This window comes from Lasioglossum baleicum, chromosome 4, assembly GCF_051020765.1.
Source record: "Lasioglossum baleicum chromosome 4, iyLasBale1, whole genome shotgun sequence".
NCBI classification, from domain to species: Eukaryota; Metazoa; Arthropoda; class Insecta; order Hymenoptera; family Halictidae; genus Lasioglossum; species Lasioglossum baleicum.
Genome location: NC_134932.1, coordinates 9,672,297 through 9,689,837, shown reverse-complemented (window position 1 = coordinate 9,689,837; position 17,541 = coordinate 9,672,297). Strand labels below are relative to the sequence as shown.

At 42.5% G+C, this 17,541-nt stretch overlaps 1 long non-coding RNA gene across 3 annotated transcripts in view; it reads right to left on the bottom strand.

Moving 5' to 3' along the window:
- LOC143208091 (uncharacterized) overlaps window positions 1-17,541 on the bottom strand; it is a 398,278-nt gene that overhangs the window by 354,263 nt on the left and 26,474 nt on the right. Inside the window, exons 1-2 of one of the 3 annotated variants that reach the window (XR_013008839.1) lie at window positions 7,604-10,718; window positions 992-1,056 (exon numbers count right to left, since the gene is read on the bottom strand). This is a non-coding gene — a long non-coding RNA (uncharacterized LOC143208091). Of the gene's footprint in view, window positions 1-991; window positions 1,057-3,306; window positions 6,148-7,603; window positions 10,719-17,541 lie in introns of those variants that run through there. The other 2 variants (XR_013008838.1, XR_013008840.1) reach the window with 2 other exon arrangements.

Here is a 17,541-nt window from a genome sequence, read left to right as displayed (position 1 = left end):
TGGTACTCGGAACGGGGGCGAGAATATTGGTTGACTTGTAATACCGAGAGTGGAGGAGGCAGGGACCCGGCGAATATTAAATATATTATTACATTCATTCTCATTTCCCTTTTAGTCCCGGTATCCCCGTTCACTCGCAACACCCTAGCGATGTTCTCGAGCGGGGCTCGTGCGTGAACAACCACCCCTTTCACGCAATTGTCGCTCAACATCAAGTACTATTTTCTTAGTTTGATCTTTAATCCAGTTTAACTTTCGTGGAAAATTTTTCATAAAATATTTTAATTAATAAATCCAACACCAAATACAATTAGGTAACTTGCTTTAATTCTGAAGACTCTGTCACGATTCATTAATAGATGTATATAATTGTAATTAACTCAGATAGTCAGAGACTATGTAATTGATTCTGAACCTACACACACAGTACGATCTACACAGCTGGTTTTATTAATTCTGAACGTCCTATGATGATAATATTGTTAATTACCAGGTGAAAACTAGCCTGGTCGCTAGGGTAGTTGAATCGCATTAATACGGCGCCAGGGAAAAATGCGGTTACATAATGCTGCGGATCCCGAAGCCAATAAGGAAGATTGCAACATCCGCAGCAAGGAGGCCAGGGAAGTATAACGGATTCGTCGAGTGTGTGTATTCGGCGCAAACACATAATCGAGGGTATTAAACGTAATTAACTACCCCTTGCGAGAGCGTGCAGATAGATAGAGGAAGAGAGGGATACACGGACACAGGATAGGGTTCATCGATATATCGATCGATCGGTGCCTAGGAGCACGTAGACTGTAGACGGTAAACGTGTAGCCGAGGCCCTTTCCATTAGCGTACCAGCGTACACCACACTATCGTCCCTCTTTTACCTTTACCCGGTCGCAGTGCCCCTTTGTTTTCCCTCATGGGAAACACATCCGCTCCTTTCTAATTGTTTTACCTCTTCCTATCGATCTAGTCCCATAGAGCGAAGGTTACTCACCGATCTTTGAGGTAGACTCTCCTCTCCTCTCGTTCTCTTCTCTCTGTCGACGCTGTCCACCGAAACTGAAACGAGATAACACGGTTCAAGCTTGTCGAACAGGTGAACGCTAATCGCGAATCGGCCGAGTGGTTTGAGTAATCGTATTCTATTCGTCAGGCGAGACGCGATTCATAGGTTGAACTCTTAAGGATTTCTGGACAAGGATCAGGATAATTCTGGAAATATTACAGTAGTGTGCGAATTAATGTAACACACTTTTTAATGTATTATTACTTTTTGAAAGTTGCAACATGAGTTGCCAAGTTGACTGTACAACAATAGTTTCCAATATTTCACGTCTGTTCACATTAATTCGCACACTACTGTAAGTATGTACTGTAGTTTATGGTTTTATAGAGACGGTGAACTAAAGAGAATTAAAAAACGGATCGATTTCTTTCAACCGAGGGAAAAAGTGTTCTTGCAAGCGACACTTAAACGTGTTTCCAAGTCTGACGAGTATTTCCCTTATTATAACGGGTTGATAATGAATGGAATTCGTAAATGCATCGACAAGCCTCCTCCTCGCCCACGAGGCGTCCGGTTAATTTGTAAAAGCGTTTCCAGGATGTATTTCAGAAGGAGGCAATCGGTTTCGATAGGCACCGGTGCCTTGTTTACGGCGAGGCAATCAGCTTAAGAGGAAAGCGCGCTCAAATGAGGGACGATTGCCTCAACAAATGTCAGTCCGTGCAACCAGCTAATGTCTAGGAGCGGCGCAGTTAATGATCCCGGTGAGTACGATTGGCCAATGCCCGACGATGTTTGCCTAAAAACATGCTTCACCGTTTCTAAATAGATCTTCGTTCTCAACTAGCGATCCCTATCTGTGCACCTGACCCCGGAACTAGCTGGTACAATTCATTTCTTGCGAACAAACGTAAGAACCAGTTTATAATCACTCTGACTAATGATCCGAATTATTAACGAGCCATAATGAACTGCATTCTCGACAGAATAATCCTCTGACTGATAACATGGTACAGGATATTCAGGAGAACAACGAATTTTTATATATTTTAATAAAATGACATTTTTATATATTCGTATAGCATGGTTCCAAAAGAACTTTCACGTGATTACAGCAAATCTTTTGTAAAAAAAAATAAAAAAGGAATTTTTCGCAATTTTGTTATACTATGATACTTACCGAATTCGCCTTGAAATCTTCTAACAAATGACGTAAAAAAGTTATAGGTGTATTTGCAAAAAATTGAAGGTGACCTTGAAAAATCGTGAAAAACAAGAGTTGACAAAAAATTTGCATAATCAAGTGAAAGCTCTCTTGATATAGTAAAAAAAATATTTTCATACAGTTGAAAGTCCGCCTGATGAGTCTACGTTGATAAATTTTCGGGAAAAAGTATTGAGAGTCGCAGTGACCGACTTAAGATCGAGGTCCGTCCGGCAACAGATAAACGAGGACCTCGTAACGGAGTGGGACCCGAGGACGAAATTTTTAAGCGAATTCCTATCAACTCGCAGACGGCCCCCGCTCGCGTAATTGCGTCCCGAGCGTAAAGCTACAATTACCGCGGCTAATACAAGTAATAATCATTACGGGTGATTTAGGACGCGCGGAAGGAGGACAAAGCTATCACGTGTCGGCGGCGCATTGTAGCTGCCGGAGAAACGACGCGTAAATTTCCAGCACTGTGTTGCGGGAATTTTCTAGGGGGAAATTGCCTCTATCGCGATCCTTCGATAGCCTTAATGAACCTCTTCGTTATTTCATTACCGCGAACGTAGCCCGCATGTAAATGAGACTTTTTCGCGTATAAATGGCCGGCCGCGGACTGTAAATTGCTCGGCCAGCTAGCCGACAATGACGACGGTAAAATTAATTTTCGATTGATGACATTTTTCAATCGGTAGCGACCCGTTGCTAACCTCTTAAGAAGACGTCTGAACCGTAAGAACCGGTACGGCGATGCTTGATTGAATATTAATGAGTTCTCCGGGCAAATAAACTCGTCAGTTCCATCGAGCTTACGGGAACTCGGAAGTTCAAGGGTTAATCGCTGTAAATAATTAGAAAGGCGGTAGCTTGGAAGCTGTACAACATTGAAAGAAATAATTGTTCCTGCGAGTAATTTGCAAAAGAATAAACGTGCCTGGCTCGAGGATCTTATAAAATTCGACGAAAGTTGAAAAGACGAGGTAATACAAACAGGATGATCACGACGCTAACAATTACCACGACGCGCGACGGGGAATGTTCTCCGACTAATAAGTCACGCGGCGAGGGCTCGACTCATTGACCTTTTCCTCACCATGTTTCTCGAAAGCGGTGATATATCGAGTGTCATCGCGAAGATCACCAATAAGCCCAGAAATATGACCCACTTCCATCAAACCAGATGCTTCTTCGCCAACATATGTTCCCGTTAATGAGAACGAATGGCGGGAACCGGCGAGAGACCCGTCCGGCAACCTATTAACGAGCCTCGACTTTCCTCGCGCCGCATTCTAAATCACTGTCACTCGATTACACGCGCGATTCGACCTCGCGCGCGCGCGCTAGCGACGCGAAAGCATCCTAATCGAACGCGCGCAGCGGTGTATATCCTTAGGCGAGCAAGACGCAACCGTCCGCTTTATTAGCAAATGTAGCAAGGATTCGACAGCAACGTCTGCCCGATTGGGATTCATGGGGTATCGCAACGAACTTTCGAATTTCCCCTGCAATTTCCCTTGCACACGCGGCCCCGGAGTTGAGCGAGGGCGGAGATCGATTCGACGGAAATCGCGACGAAAATTGCTCGAACACGACTCCGTCCGGGATCGAGCCTCGGATCCACCGCCGAAAAATCGGGGGTCGTTAGATCGATCTATGCCAGTTGCCATAGTGATCCGTTCTCGCGTACACAAGCGAATTTTGAGAGGACTCTTTCCAGTCAACTCTAGAACGAATTCTTGTAGAAATTTTCGAATGTTTGACGATTTAAATTTAAGGTGACAGGTAGCACTTTACGATAAGTGTACTTGGGAAACGTTATTAGAATGTCGAACAAAACAGTCACAAATTTCGGTCTAGCAGGGTAAGGTCTCCACGACAATTTTTATTGATATCGTGTGCACAACAATGCTTTTAGGTTGAAAGATAATCATTTAAAGAAAAACTATATTAAAAAAATTTTTTTAAACCACGCTTATATTAAAATGCACTAAAAAGGAGAAAATAATTTTTTTAGACATTAGCTCACGAAGATTATGTCAATATAGTTTAGCGCTCCACGCTTTTATTTATAGTCATTAATGTCTAAAAAAATTATTTTCTCCTTTTTAGTGCATTTTAATATAAGCGTGGTTTTAAAAAATTTTTTTCATTTATTTTTTTATTTCCTGCTTTTTACTCTTTTTTAAATGGAACTCAAGATATAGTAATACTGGTTTGAAATAGTAAGATATAGAAATGCAAGATATGGAAATACGCGAGATAGAATGAGGGGATGACTCCGAGAGACGACGAGACGTTTCTTGATGGAGTCCGAAATTGTCCGAAATGGAACTGAATGAACGGAACACCACACTGACCGAGTTCTTTCGGTGCGAAATGGGTCAGTGGAGTGGGCACGGGTCGGAGTGGGAACACGTAGTGGAGTAGGGATCGCTGGCGCGCGGAGTGGGGATCGCTGAACGTGATGACGTACTACCGAGTGTCGCCCGGCGAGGTGTGACGGTTAATATAAACAATTTTTTCTCCTGCACGCACAGATTACAAGATTTGAAGCATACAACAACGACAACTCGGCAAGCTAATATAAGCGTCGTAAAATGAGGATAAACACCCTAAACTTCAATCGGGCCTCGATAAGACGCATCGGTCAATCTGTTTAGATCTTTGAAATGCATAGATTTTACGTATTTGATAAATTCTTTTTCGTTATAATTCTGCGAATTTATCCCAAGGATAAATTAAGATTTCCAAGAAGAGGGAAGTTACTCGTTAAAGGCTCGACAGGGAGAGCGTAACATCGACGGATCGTCTCCGAGTCTGTGACCACAGAGAAGCGAGAGAAAGAGAAAGAAAGGAGGAAAAAAGTCACAGCGATCGGAACGGATTCGAAACGGAGAACGAAAACCAGTGTATCTTTCAATGATTTCGCTTCGGTTTTCGACCGGGTCTCTCTCGCAGCGCGCGCGCTTGATTTCACGCCGGCGGATATGCCGGTGAAATCCGATAAACCGCAAAAGGCTATTTGTTAGAATGAAAAAATCACTTCCTCGTGCCGGGCCGCTGATAAACCCCCGACGGATCGTATCGCCGGCCGCGATACGTCAAAACAGAAATGGCGTGAATTCAATATCCCGATTCCGAACTCCGGGCCGACATATGCGCCTCACCGCCCACCGTCCACACAAAGACTCTCTTCCACCCCCGTGTGTTCCCTGTTTCGCGCCTTCCCTCTCGCTGTTTCTCCGTTATTCGCTCTCCCGTCTGCTCGTTCGACAACTCTCTTACCCGAAAATTCGCGCGCGCCAGAGAGAGAGAGAGAGAGAGAGAGAGAGGAAGGGAAAAAATAAAAAGGAAACGCGCACGTGAAACGACGCGTGACAGAAAATTGAAAACGAGGGCGGTGGGACGAAACCGGTCGCGCGGTTAACCGTGAAGTTACCGATCAACACCGGCGCTTCCGGTTGTAATCGCTCGATCCAGATCGAGATGGCGAATTTTCAAATAACCACGCTAACCAGCTAAATTGAAGGATCACTGGACCTTGGCTGGACAGTAGGCGCACTTAAACTGCTACAGAATCGGCGGAAGAAATCGTACGATGCTCCAACTAGGCTCATTTTAAAGCGTAAACCTTCTACTTGCAATCCCTTAAATTGATTTTTCTGCCGAGGTACTTTTGCAGCAAGTGGCGGACAAAATCCTCAAGATGAACAATTTGGAAGACCTCGGATTCAAACAGGTATAATTGTTTTATGTCGCTTCGAGTAGAAACCAGGGACCAAAAATAACAGTTATTCTGAAATTTACTAGGATAAAAATCATTAATAAAAAGTTGATTATAATTGAAATTTAAGGTAATCTACACAAAATATAAAGAAAAAAATTCGATTATTGGTGCCCAAAAAATTGGACCCTCTTTGATAATTGTTATCGTTGAGAGAAATTTATTTCGATCGCTCATAACAGAATCAAAATAAATTTCTCTCATCGATAATTGTTATGAGCGATCGAAATAAATTCCTCTCGTCGATAACTGTCATGAGCGACCGAAATAAACTTCTCCCATCGATAACTGTTATGAGTGATCGAAATAAATTTCTCGCATCGATAACTGTTATAATAGATCGAAATGAATTTCTCTCAACGATAACATTTACCAACAAGAGAAAAAATTTTCGGTTACTTATAATGCTTATCTGTAACCAATACGATTTTAGTCGATGAAATACTTGTTATTCCATGACCTTTTTTCTTTTTGGTTATAACAGTTAGGGTCCCTGGTAGAAACTAAATATGCCAAGTATAAATAAAGAATTCCAGTGCATTGACGAAATCATTAAAAATAGTCTGCACCACTAAACTATTTGGGATTACTAATTCAAATAATAAACGCCGATAGTATTCGAGCACTCGCGGTCCCGCTCAGTTACTCATAATACCATTCACTTATTCATAGTCTAATGAAACGTTTTAACTCGCGTTTCGTTTGCTGGTTCGCCGCGGATCCCGATGGGAAAGTGACACTTGTTCCAGCGAAAGGGTGACCGTACAAAATTTCTTGAAACTGAACGCGCATGAAATATTGAATTTCACCACCCTCCGTAGACACACGCGCGTGCGTTGTCCCGCTGATTACAATTAGTTTTCCATGGAACCGGTGATTTGCGAATGAAACTTTAACGAAATCACATTTCCCGTCGCGAAGGGTTTGCTCGCGCAGTTCTTCAAAGTCCTGGGCGATATAAATGTAGAACACCGAGCGGCAGCGGCGAGATCTACGTCGATAGCGGGCCGAAGATCTATATCTGACAACCGGCATAACGGATCGAGGGGGACGATCGATCACTGGGTCAGATGTACGACACCGGCGATCTCTCGGACGCGTGACAGCCCGACAGGGTCAGAAGTCGCGAGATTAATCGCTCGAAACGTTGAATACAAATCAGCCGTCGAATACGCGCGGACGAGTTTGTCACTCGCTGCGAACAAGGCGAGCGGATACGGAGCGGAACGCGCGCGAGTTCCAAACTTGAACGTTCGTAGTCGCGCAAAATTGGGTCATCTTTGATAATTTATTTCCGGAGAGCTGAATGATGTAAAGATACGGAAACCTTGTGGAATGTGTTCGAGCATGTTTCAGTATTGTTGACGAATTTTTGTTTCGGCTTGTGCCTAACGGTTTTTCTTGGACACGGTATCATTGGACGTACTTTATCGAGTCGCGCAAAAAGTTGCAGATGGTATTTCCTGTCGTAAATCGCAGCTGCTCATTTTCGTCACGAATGCGTAAGACTCATAGTTTAGCAATCGCGTTTATTGTTTCGAGAGTGAACTGAAATGATCAGGAACACCGGGTTCCAGGAGTGCATTCTCTGCTCAAGGATTAGTACCTGGCATAGTTTAGTGTAGTAGCGTCTTCGCAAGCCATTTCTCAAGATAACAAGGCTCGCGGAGATCAGCTGTTCGCCGGACGCAGCTCGTTAATCTTATTTACTTCGGTACTCTTTGCTCCCTAGATCGGCCGACCAATTAACAGCGGCGATCGAGCGGTCCAGATCGTCGTCGATCCTCGATTTATTCAGGGGGTCTCCGGGCGCTGTCGTATTAGGTTTTGCGGAACCAAGGACGGCCGTTCTCATTGTTCCAGGGGCCGATTATCGGCCGCGTTAACAACCCCATTGACGCCGAGACGCTGGCCGCGCATAAATCTTGTTCCTATGAAGAAAAGGTCCTGGGCCAGGCTCTCTCTCGCGGTCTAATCTCAGATCGATCTTTCTCTTGTCAAGGCTTGGTAGCCGCGTTGGCTACTAGTTACCACCTGCCAGCCAACAATGGCCCAATTATACCTGCCGGTTGGCATCCCGCCGATAAAACTCCGCGGTGCCGAGTCGATATGAATCGTTTCGCGCCAAGCTGCACAGGCAGATACGCCGATCCCACAATGCACTTACGCTCTGCCATTCGCCAAAGGTAATGCCAGCGGATGGCAACGAAAAGCCTGCATAATGCCGCTACTTAGGGAGAAACGGGCGAGAATCGTCGAAGGAAACCGAATTGTTCGCGGCTGCTCGGTCGACTGCACTTTTATCGTATGCATTAATAATTAGCGAAAACCCTGTGCAAATTCAACGGGTCAGAGCCTTTATTTCGATCGGCTGGCCGCCACCTGTTTGCTTTCTTGGACGTGACCGATGAGCTTGTTCGTTACTTGCTTCGATAACGGTGTACAGAGGCAGCAGGCTTTGTGTTAATTGTATCTTAAATTTTCCATGTTGATTTAATCAGTCAGGCGAGTACAGGAACATTGAAAGATAAGGAGGTAACGTAGTATTATTAATAGACAGCGGATCTTTATGCGAAATGAAAATTTGTTTATGTGAATTACAAGAAATTTGAGTGAAATATGTAGATTTCTTGCCTTTCTTAATATGTTCAATAGGTTGAAAGTAATGTAACGGTTACTTGAAATTTTTATTCGTCTACTGATTTTTGTCATAAATCATAAATAATTGCAAGCAATGATTTCTCAGGGGCGGTGAATAATCGTGTCGATAATTCAGCAGCCGTCGAGCATCCCTTATCAATCAAAAAGTCAAGCAACGTATTGAAAGTAAGTTGAACAGTGCCACTTTAAGCTTTTAAACTCAGATGTTGCACGTCAACGAAGACTGGCAAATCCACTAGTCAGCGATCAATTCGCCTAACACAGAGACCAATGCCAATTGGTCCGTTTTAATAGTTCAGAAAACATTTGAATAATCGATGGTCTCCCATTCGCACGATTAAATCATGTAGCTGATATAATCCGGTTCACGTCATTACGTTGATTAACGGGTCTGACTCGGTAAGCGTTTAATCTTTGCCTAATTAGTTATTTGGCTGATTAAACATCAGCCTGCGCCGAACGCGCGAACAAAATGTCGCGAGTTCATGAACCGGGATCTACAATTTCGAACTTTTGACCTTTGGATGACCTTGATTTCTGATTCTCCTCCGCTCCTTTAAATTTTATTTGGAGATAATTCCCTGTTAAAAAATCAGACAAATGTAGGCACGATGAATGTTACAAAAATTCTATAATTTTTTTAGTAAAAATGTTGGAAGAGCCTAAAATATACCACTTCAAGTATAATAAACCGTTTGAATATAGTGTAGGTTCTCCTATTAATTTGACTTGATGGCGATGTTATCAGTTAGAATAGTACTCTTGCGAATAGTGGGAGGGCGGGTGGAAAAGATAGGTAGACAATGTGGAGGGGAAGGGGAAGATGCGGTAGGTGTATAATGGAAGCATTCATAAGGGTTGGCAGGTCCTTATCACATAGATAACGACGGGGGCAGCACCGATACACGCGCTCCTCGTTCGAGCTGCGGTTTGATAACGGATGAGGACGGTGTAGTGGTCCTTTCCGGTTCTCGGTTAGAAATCCGTCACCGTTCTGATTACTATGCTCTCTACGAGCCATAAACATTACAACCATAACACCGGTGACCGCGATGCGCACCTAGAAATTCACCGGACCCCGCTTCCGTAATATAGTCTAGATATAATTTCAGTTATACCGTGACTATCAACGATCCTACTATATCGCGGCAAATATAATTGCATCTCGATAAAAATCATTATTGTATTGCATACATACATACATGAATTAACGGAGCCGTGATTACGGAGAATGTGGCTCAGTCATTATCGTGATTAGCGATTACAACACAGTTCTGCACAAAACACAGTACAATATACCTACCTCGCAGAGTCTATCAACTCCTTCAATTTTGCAAATTTGAGGTTAAAAATGTATAGTCAAATTCCCAAACCCTTACGATACAAGAAAATAATTTTAAGAAAATTTCTCCGGTATATCGAAAAAATCGACCAAAAATTACCAAAGTCCCTGTGTTCCGTGATCCCCAGCACTCTGGCGTGAGTATGCCATTTTGCGCGGGGGTGTAAGTTTATTTTTGAGTGTCGAGGGTTGAAGGGGGTGGCCAAGGGGTGTCGTTGGTGGATGCAGGAGACAGGCTCGTCGAAAGGCGCCGTTAAAATGAAAGCCGTGGCTACATGGTGGGGGGGATGGGGGCTAGGCTAGAAGCTCGCTCCCTCGCTTTCCGAAAATCCGCCTTAGTATGGTAATTGATTTAATTTGGGGGATGAATCCGCCCTTAACGAACGCACCGCCGCGATGGGGTTGGAAGGCTAAAGGGACCGTAAAAGCACTGCGACGTCTATTTGAGGCGAGAGACGAACGAGCGAGAGAGAGATTTAGAGACGAAGGAACGTCCACGCGAGAAGACGAGCGCCTGATTACTAACGATCTGATTAATTCATGATTTTTAATTAAGGGGAAAACGGGGGCGGGGTTTCTCGTGACGTCGAAGCACCCGTTGGTTATTTAACACTCCCGCGTCCGCGCGAGCTCTGCAACTTGTACGAGTAATCATTACGAACATAATTACGAAGAGTGTCGCGTAATGATTACAAGCTTTTATAAGGCGCTCACCCGCCCCGCTTACCACCCCCCCCCCCCACACCCCGCGCCACCCTTAGCACCCAACAGCTCTTCCTCTTTACCTTATTCCTGGGGTAAAAAGAAGCGCGCACGCCGCCACCGCCGCGCCGAGTGAAATTAAGACCGATAGGAACGGCGAGGGAAGAAAATCCGCGCTTTCAATATTTCGCCGCGGTGAAAGCAGCTTAACTGGAAATTTAGTTTTGCTTGAATACGTTAATCACGTTTCATTTATTTACTCGGCCGACACCCCCGCGCACCTCGACCCCCGTCAACGAGACAACCCCTGGCTTTTCAACGGTGATTAGTTGACGTTTTCAAACTGGTTTCCGCTGTTGTTCGAAACTTTGCTGTTGGTTTTTTTTCTTGGCGGATCTGTTGCTCGTTTGGAAACGCAGAGGAGGAGAATGATTTCTCCACATATTATAGTGCATTCTGTACAGTATTATAAAAATAGTTTATTTTGAAATCCTACAAACACAATAAATTAGTAAGAAGTATTCTTAACGTTTGCGACTAAAGCTATTTCAATCGGCGAAACCAATTAGCGCGAACAAGTTAGATTAAAACCGTAATAGAAGAAAATATTTGAAAAAACCATTCGGTAATAATTTCCAATCAAAATTTTTCATTACAGCCCTTAATACGATTTTTTATTACACAGAAGCGTTACATCGGGATCGAAAACAGAGGGAGGTAAATATATTTTGTACGATCATTCGAATTCCAGCCGTAAATTCAGAGGTCAAAGTACCGCGGAGGTGGAAAAAAAACCGGAGAGAGAAAAAAGGAAAAACGAGGCACTTCCCGCAATAAAGTAACCGGGCGGGCAATGTTTCACGCCATTAACCATAATTTGTCAGTAAAAGATTATCCGGTCGCGATATCGGCAGGCTTTTAGCCGGGACGCATTGATATGTCGTATTTCAATAGAGCAATAGCACTCGGAGCGGCCGCGTTAACGAGAAAACATTTGTAGAACTAATTGAGGATTGTGACACGCGGCCGAAAATAAATCGATCGGCCCCCGGGTAGCACAGTTTTCCACCCGCGACTTTTACAATATTTTCTTGCTATACAGAGGCTCCCGGTTTGGGGATCGGCAGCGAGCTAATAGCGAGGTGTGCTCGCCGAGCGAATCGCCTCGGTTATGCGGCACGGCGATTTTCCACGCGCGAAAGCAAACAGCGGTTATTTGTTGAAAGACTAAAAATGTCCCGTTGCACTTCGGAACGGTGTTTCGTTGTTAACAGGGTCGCGGATAGTCGCGGATTTGTTGCAGCTGCAACAATGTCGAAACTCGAAAAACGTAAGTGCTCCGGGTCTCCCGGTGCAAAATTCGGGAGCTGCGATTATTTCTTATTAGTTTTATTTGTAGTTCGTGTAGGACAGTGACGAAGGGTTTGTCGATCTCTGTACACAACAAAAATATTCTGCTTTAGTTAGAAGGAGTAGGAGTTGAGTAAAAGCTTATTCATATTGTTCGTCGTATTTTAATTCTGCGAGACGAGGCAACAATTAATGAAGCAACGAGGAATGTCGCGAGTTATCGCGAATCAATAGCGTCGTCCATCATAGACCTTTTCGCGAGTGCCATTAAAGGTATTAAATGGCATCAACTGAAGAATGCGCGATCGCAAAAAGGGCTGTTTTCCTTGTAAATGTTCCTTTGCAATGCAGCTGCACAATTCTACTTCATCCCCGAAGCACATAGTTAGATCTTTACTTTAAATCTGGGTCAGGTAGACTATAATGGTCAAATATATTCTGGTATATAGAATTTCCCATTATTTATTGTGTAAGTGCAAACAGGGCAATCCTTTGAGAAAAGTGGATGAAAAATATAAATGCACTTATTTCATACGGGAAGAGTAGATTTGATCATGACCTTCTCCCAAAATCGAGGCATGGTTTATTAATTTGACGAGGTATTAAATCCATTAAAATTTAATCCACTAATATTTTCAAGACAACAAGACCCGCCGAATCAAGCGTACAGCAAGCACCGCGTCCAATTCAGAGGCGGCCAAATAGAAATTTAGAAATCGCCTGGCAAACGAATAGTTTGCGTTTCATTTGACCGGGGCCGTGGTACAATTCGAGCATCGGCAGCATAGATTACTCCGGGGCCGATTCGTCGTTTCTTCTTTGTCGCCGTTTCGTTTTGTTCGCTTCTTGTTCCCCCGATGTCCGGTTTCTTTTTCGTTTTCGAGCGTTAAAAGCGAGGCCGCCTCTCAATCGTGCCCGCGCGTTACAAACGTATACACGCACGTACACACGGAACGAAAGAGAAAGAGAGAAAGTGGCCACGAGCCGCGTCGAATGCGATGAATCGGATAATTAATCTGTGCGTGGCCGTCGCTTCCTCCGCCCCCGCACCCTCTCCGTTTCTCACTCTTGCCGGCTCGCGATATTTGTTCACGAGTTCGTTGGCGAAAGCCACTTTAGCGATTATTTTCCACTCAAAAAAGCCCATAGAATAAACCCGGCGTAGATGGACGGGCTACGCGAGAGAGATGGCCCGGTTTAATATTTTTTAATTGCGTCGCCGCGCCGCGCGCCGGGACGAGCCTCCGCTCCACTCCGCTCGACTCCGCTCGGCTCGAACTCTCGATCCCGGCTCCCTATCGCTGGCGTGTAATTAAACTTTATGTTCAGCTGTCGTATTTGCATTCTAGCTAAACTAGCCATTCGAAAATTGAAAAAAGTACCCGTCCCCTTTCCCACCAGCCTAACTTCAGGCATCGAAAAGTTCATTACTAGACTGCGGATATTTATGCAAAATAAAACATGTTCGCATTGGTTGCAAGACGCAGGAGCCAAATAGAACGTTCTTTCTTCTTTTAATTGTACAGTAAAGTCGCGTTTACTGTCCGCGATCAGGTACGCGTTCACTGTCCAGTGCCTACCCACTCCACTGTCATGCTGTCCTTCTCTACGTTCGGCTTTCTTTTGAATTCTCGACGTGGTCGACGCGGTCGGCGCGGTAGACGCAGTCATAAAAAAATAATGTCGGTATGCGATCACTGTCCGTGCAGAACACAGGCTGTTACATTACCGACCAGTGTGATCGTTGCATAATTTTAAAAAATCTGTGGTACATTGCTAAACACTTTTTAATGGAACCTTCAATAGCAACAGCAATTTTTATTGTGAACAATTACGTCATCTAATATGTAGTTTCATTGAAGATTGCAATGTAAAAGCAAATTTCTATGCTTTCTTTTGGTACAGCACAATTACTGAAAATCCTATTATGTAATAGGCTTTCGGTAGGGGTAAAGTGTTAATATACTGATATCCTTAAATCTTCTTAATAAGTCGACTGCTTTAAATTGTACGTGTCCATTTTCGTCATAAATGCATAACATCTGCAATCTATTTATGTATTACCATACCAGTGGTCGTAGAAACCTCGGAAAAAGTCAAGACCACTCTTCTGTAATACTATAATGCAAAAGACAAGATGTTATTTTTATTGTGCAAAAATGAAAAGAATTTTGCATTTTTCAATTTCATATAAGCATAATGGTTATACAACCCTCTTTCCATATACGCAATTATGTATAAGACATTGTGCCTCCGCTAATCATTGATTGTTTGAATTCACATACTGAAATTTCGTCAGCAAAAAGTGGAGGTTATTTTGCAAAATAAAAATACCGCTGGAAGACATAAAAATACGCTGTTTACACTGGAACACCCCCTTAATTTCCGTGGCCCGGTTTAACTCGCCGGGATTGTTTACCGGCGGAATTTACATAAAGTTCCGACCCAGCCCCGTCCCACCTCCAACCCCCGCAACGCGACTGTCCCGCCGCCGATATATAAAACTTAACGAATGAATATTCCGTCAACGGAGAACCGGGCCCCGGCTAAACTGATTTTTTATTAGACGCGTTTGCGTCGCGAAAATTGTCCGTCGTTCGACAACGACGACGACGATGACGACGGCGCGACGTCGAGACGCAAGAGCGGATCCGGCGAGCCCCGCGAAATTGCGAAAGTTAAACCGGCCGAGCGAAATTGTAAACTTACACCGTGTCTAATGAGATTCTATTTTGTTTTTCGTTTGCCACGCGTGACTCGCGCTTCCTTTTGTTCCGTTGCTGGATGACGACGTTGCAGCGTTGGAGGATTGCAATTTGTTTTTTACTTGAATCTACGGCGATGTTAACAAATTTTTTAATCACTCGTCTGCAAATTTAGGAGTTTGTCTTATACAATCATTTTTACGATCAATTTTAATTAAACGTTCGTATACATTATATCGAAAAAATTAAAACGCTTTCTTAAAACAAGATATACTGCCCGAAATTTCCATAAAACCACCTGATTTTTTGAAGTCTTATAATTATGTCATAGTAATGAGAAGCTGATGCATGATGGCATTTTAGGATTAATAAAAGTAAACATTTACGTGATTACATTCATAGATATATTATTTATTTACAGACAAACGTAAAGTTATATAGTTTAACAAAAAACGAACTGCTAAATTTCCATAAAGCCACACGTTTTTTAAGTAGATAACATCAAGATTATCGAATATTTCTTCTATATTTACAAATTAATGCTTAGTATAATTGCCGTTTCTTCGAATAACGTCAAAAATTCGATTAGGCATTGATGAAATCAAAGTACGAAGAGTTTGTGCTTCGATGGATGTCTTTCACCGCAATCCATAACTCAGAAATAAAGCTGTACTGTTCACAATTGCCATATACTTTTCTTGCATATATTCCCCAAAGATTCTCAATTGGGTTTAAATCTGGCGAACAGGCTGGTCATGTCAAAATCCTCATATTTTTGTTGTCTAGCCACTCCTTTGTTTGTCTTAATGCATAAACGCCTCAATTCATGCATGAAGACAAACAAAGGAGTGGTTGTACAACAAAAATATGAGGATTTTGACGTGGCCAGCTTGTTCGCCAGATTTAAACCCAATTGAGAATCTTTGGAGAATATTATACCTGCAAGAAAAGTATATGGCAATTGTAAACAATACAACTCTGCTTCAGAGTTATGGATTGCGGTGAACGATAATCTTGATGTTATCTACTTAAAAAACGTCTGGCTTTATCCATGAATGTAATCATGTAAATGTTCACTTTTATTAATCCTAAAGTGCTATAGTGCATCAGCTTCTCATTACTATGACATAATTATAAGATTTCACCAAAAAATCAGGTGGCTTTATGGTAATTTCGGGCAGTGCGTAGGTGAACATATTGTAATATCATGATTTAACATGATTTTAACATGGTTTCTCTTTTTTGTTTTGTTTTTCGATACAATAGGTTATTTCGGACTTGACAAAAAGTAGCACGATTGTGTCGCTTCCGGTGACAAATTAATATTAAAACAAACGTATAGGGAAATCGCCTGAATCGCGCGGTAATTAGAGCTAGAAAGTTGGTGTTGACGTTTATTTTGGCCGTGCGGAACGCGAACAACTTTTAATGAGATATGTCTGAATTATAGAAAGCCGTTACCGAAACGAGAAGACAGAAAGATTAAAGCGGCTGTAATTACTTCATGTTCATTAATTGCTTTTCCAAACCTTCGTGAATTAAATTATAGCGAACTTGGGTCACGCTAGGCCCTCGTTCGGCGCCTGGGAACACGAATCAGTCCTGAAACTACGTATCGCCCGTAAAAATCACAAAGAACGATCATGAAATTGTCGTTTTTATCATGCTGTTCGTTGAACAATTGTTTTGGAATCATAAAATTTCCAATTATCATAATCTGCGTTTAGTTAAATCTCATGCAGGAACATTCAGATTGTTTGTCTTTAATTAGAGTTTTAGTCAGGGACTAAAATAATAGTTATTCTAAAATTTTCTACGATAAAAATCATTAATATAAAGTTGATTATTATTGAAATTTTTAAGATGATCTACACAAAATATAAAGAAACAAATTCGAAGAACAAAATGATTAAAAAATATCAATTTTTATGCTTTTTGGTAGCAAGTAACAGTTATTAGTGTCCAAAAAATTGGATCCTGCTCGATAACTGTTATCGATGACGAAAAACTGTTTCGATTGCTCAAAGCAGTTATCGATGAGAGAAGTTCATTTCGATCACTCATAACAGTTATCAATGAGAGAAATTTATTTCGATCGTTCATAACAGTTATATAAGTGATCGAAATGAATTTCTCTCAACGATAACATTTACCAACAAGAGAAAAAATGTTCGGTTACTTACAATCCTTATTTGTAACCAATACGATTTTAGTCGATAAAATACTTGTTATTCGATGACTGTTTTTCTTTTTGGTTATGATAGTTAGGGTCCCTGCTTATAGTAAGTGAACATGTTTAAAATACAAGAAAATATGTAGTAAACATTAATGATATCTCTACTCTACGCTTACCGTAAGGAATTTTCTAGTAATTGAACTTGTTCCTCGTGCAGATTTTTATGAAATTTAGAATTTGCATAACGATCCGCAGTTTACTTAGCGCGAGGAGCTAACATTTCCCAGAATTGAAGAAATTGATAGAAGATCTAGAGACCTGATCTAAGGTGCATGTATCTACTTAAAGTTCCAACAAAATCGTTGCGAGTAATGGGGTTGATACATTGCACTCCGATGAAAATGATAACGTTTCGTCGCGTACATCGGGTTAATTAGAGAGTAATGAGAATCGAATCGTTATTGGTAATCGACCACTTAACGCAAGGAGCAACCGTGGAATCCTGATCGTCCCTGGACTGGACGTCGGGGTACGTTAGCGTCAACCTCTCCGAAGGAGCCGGGTAAAACGGGTAGGAGAGTCGCGCAGCTGCGGGACCCGCGTTTTAT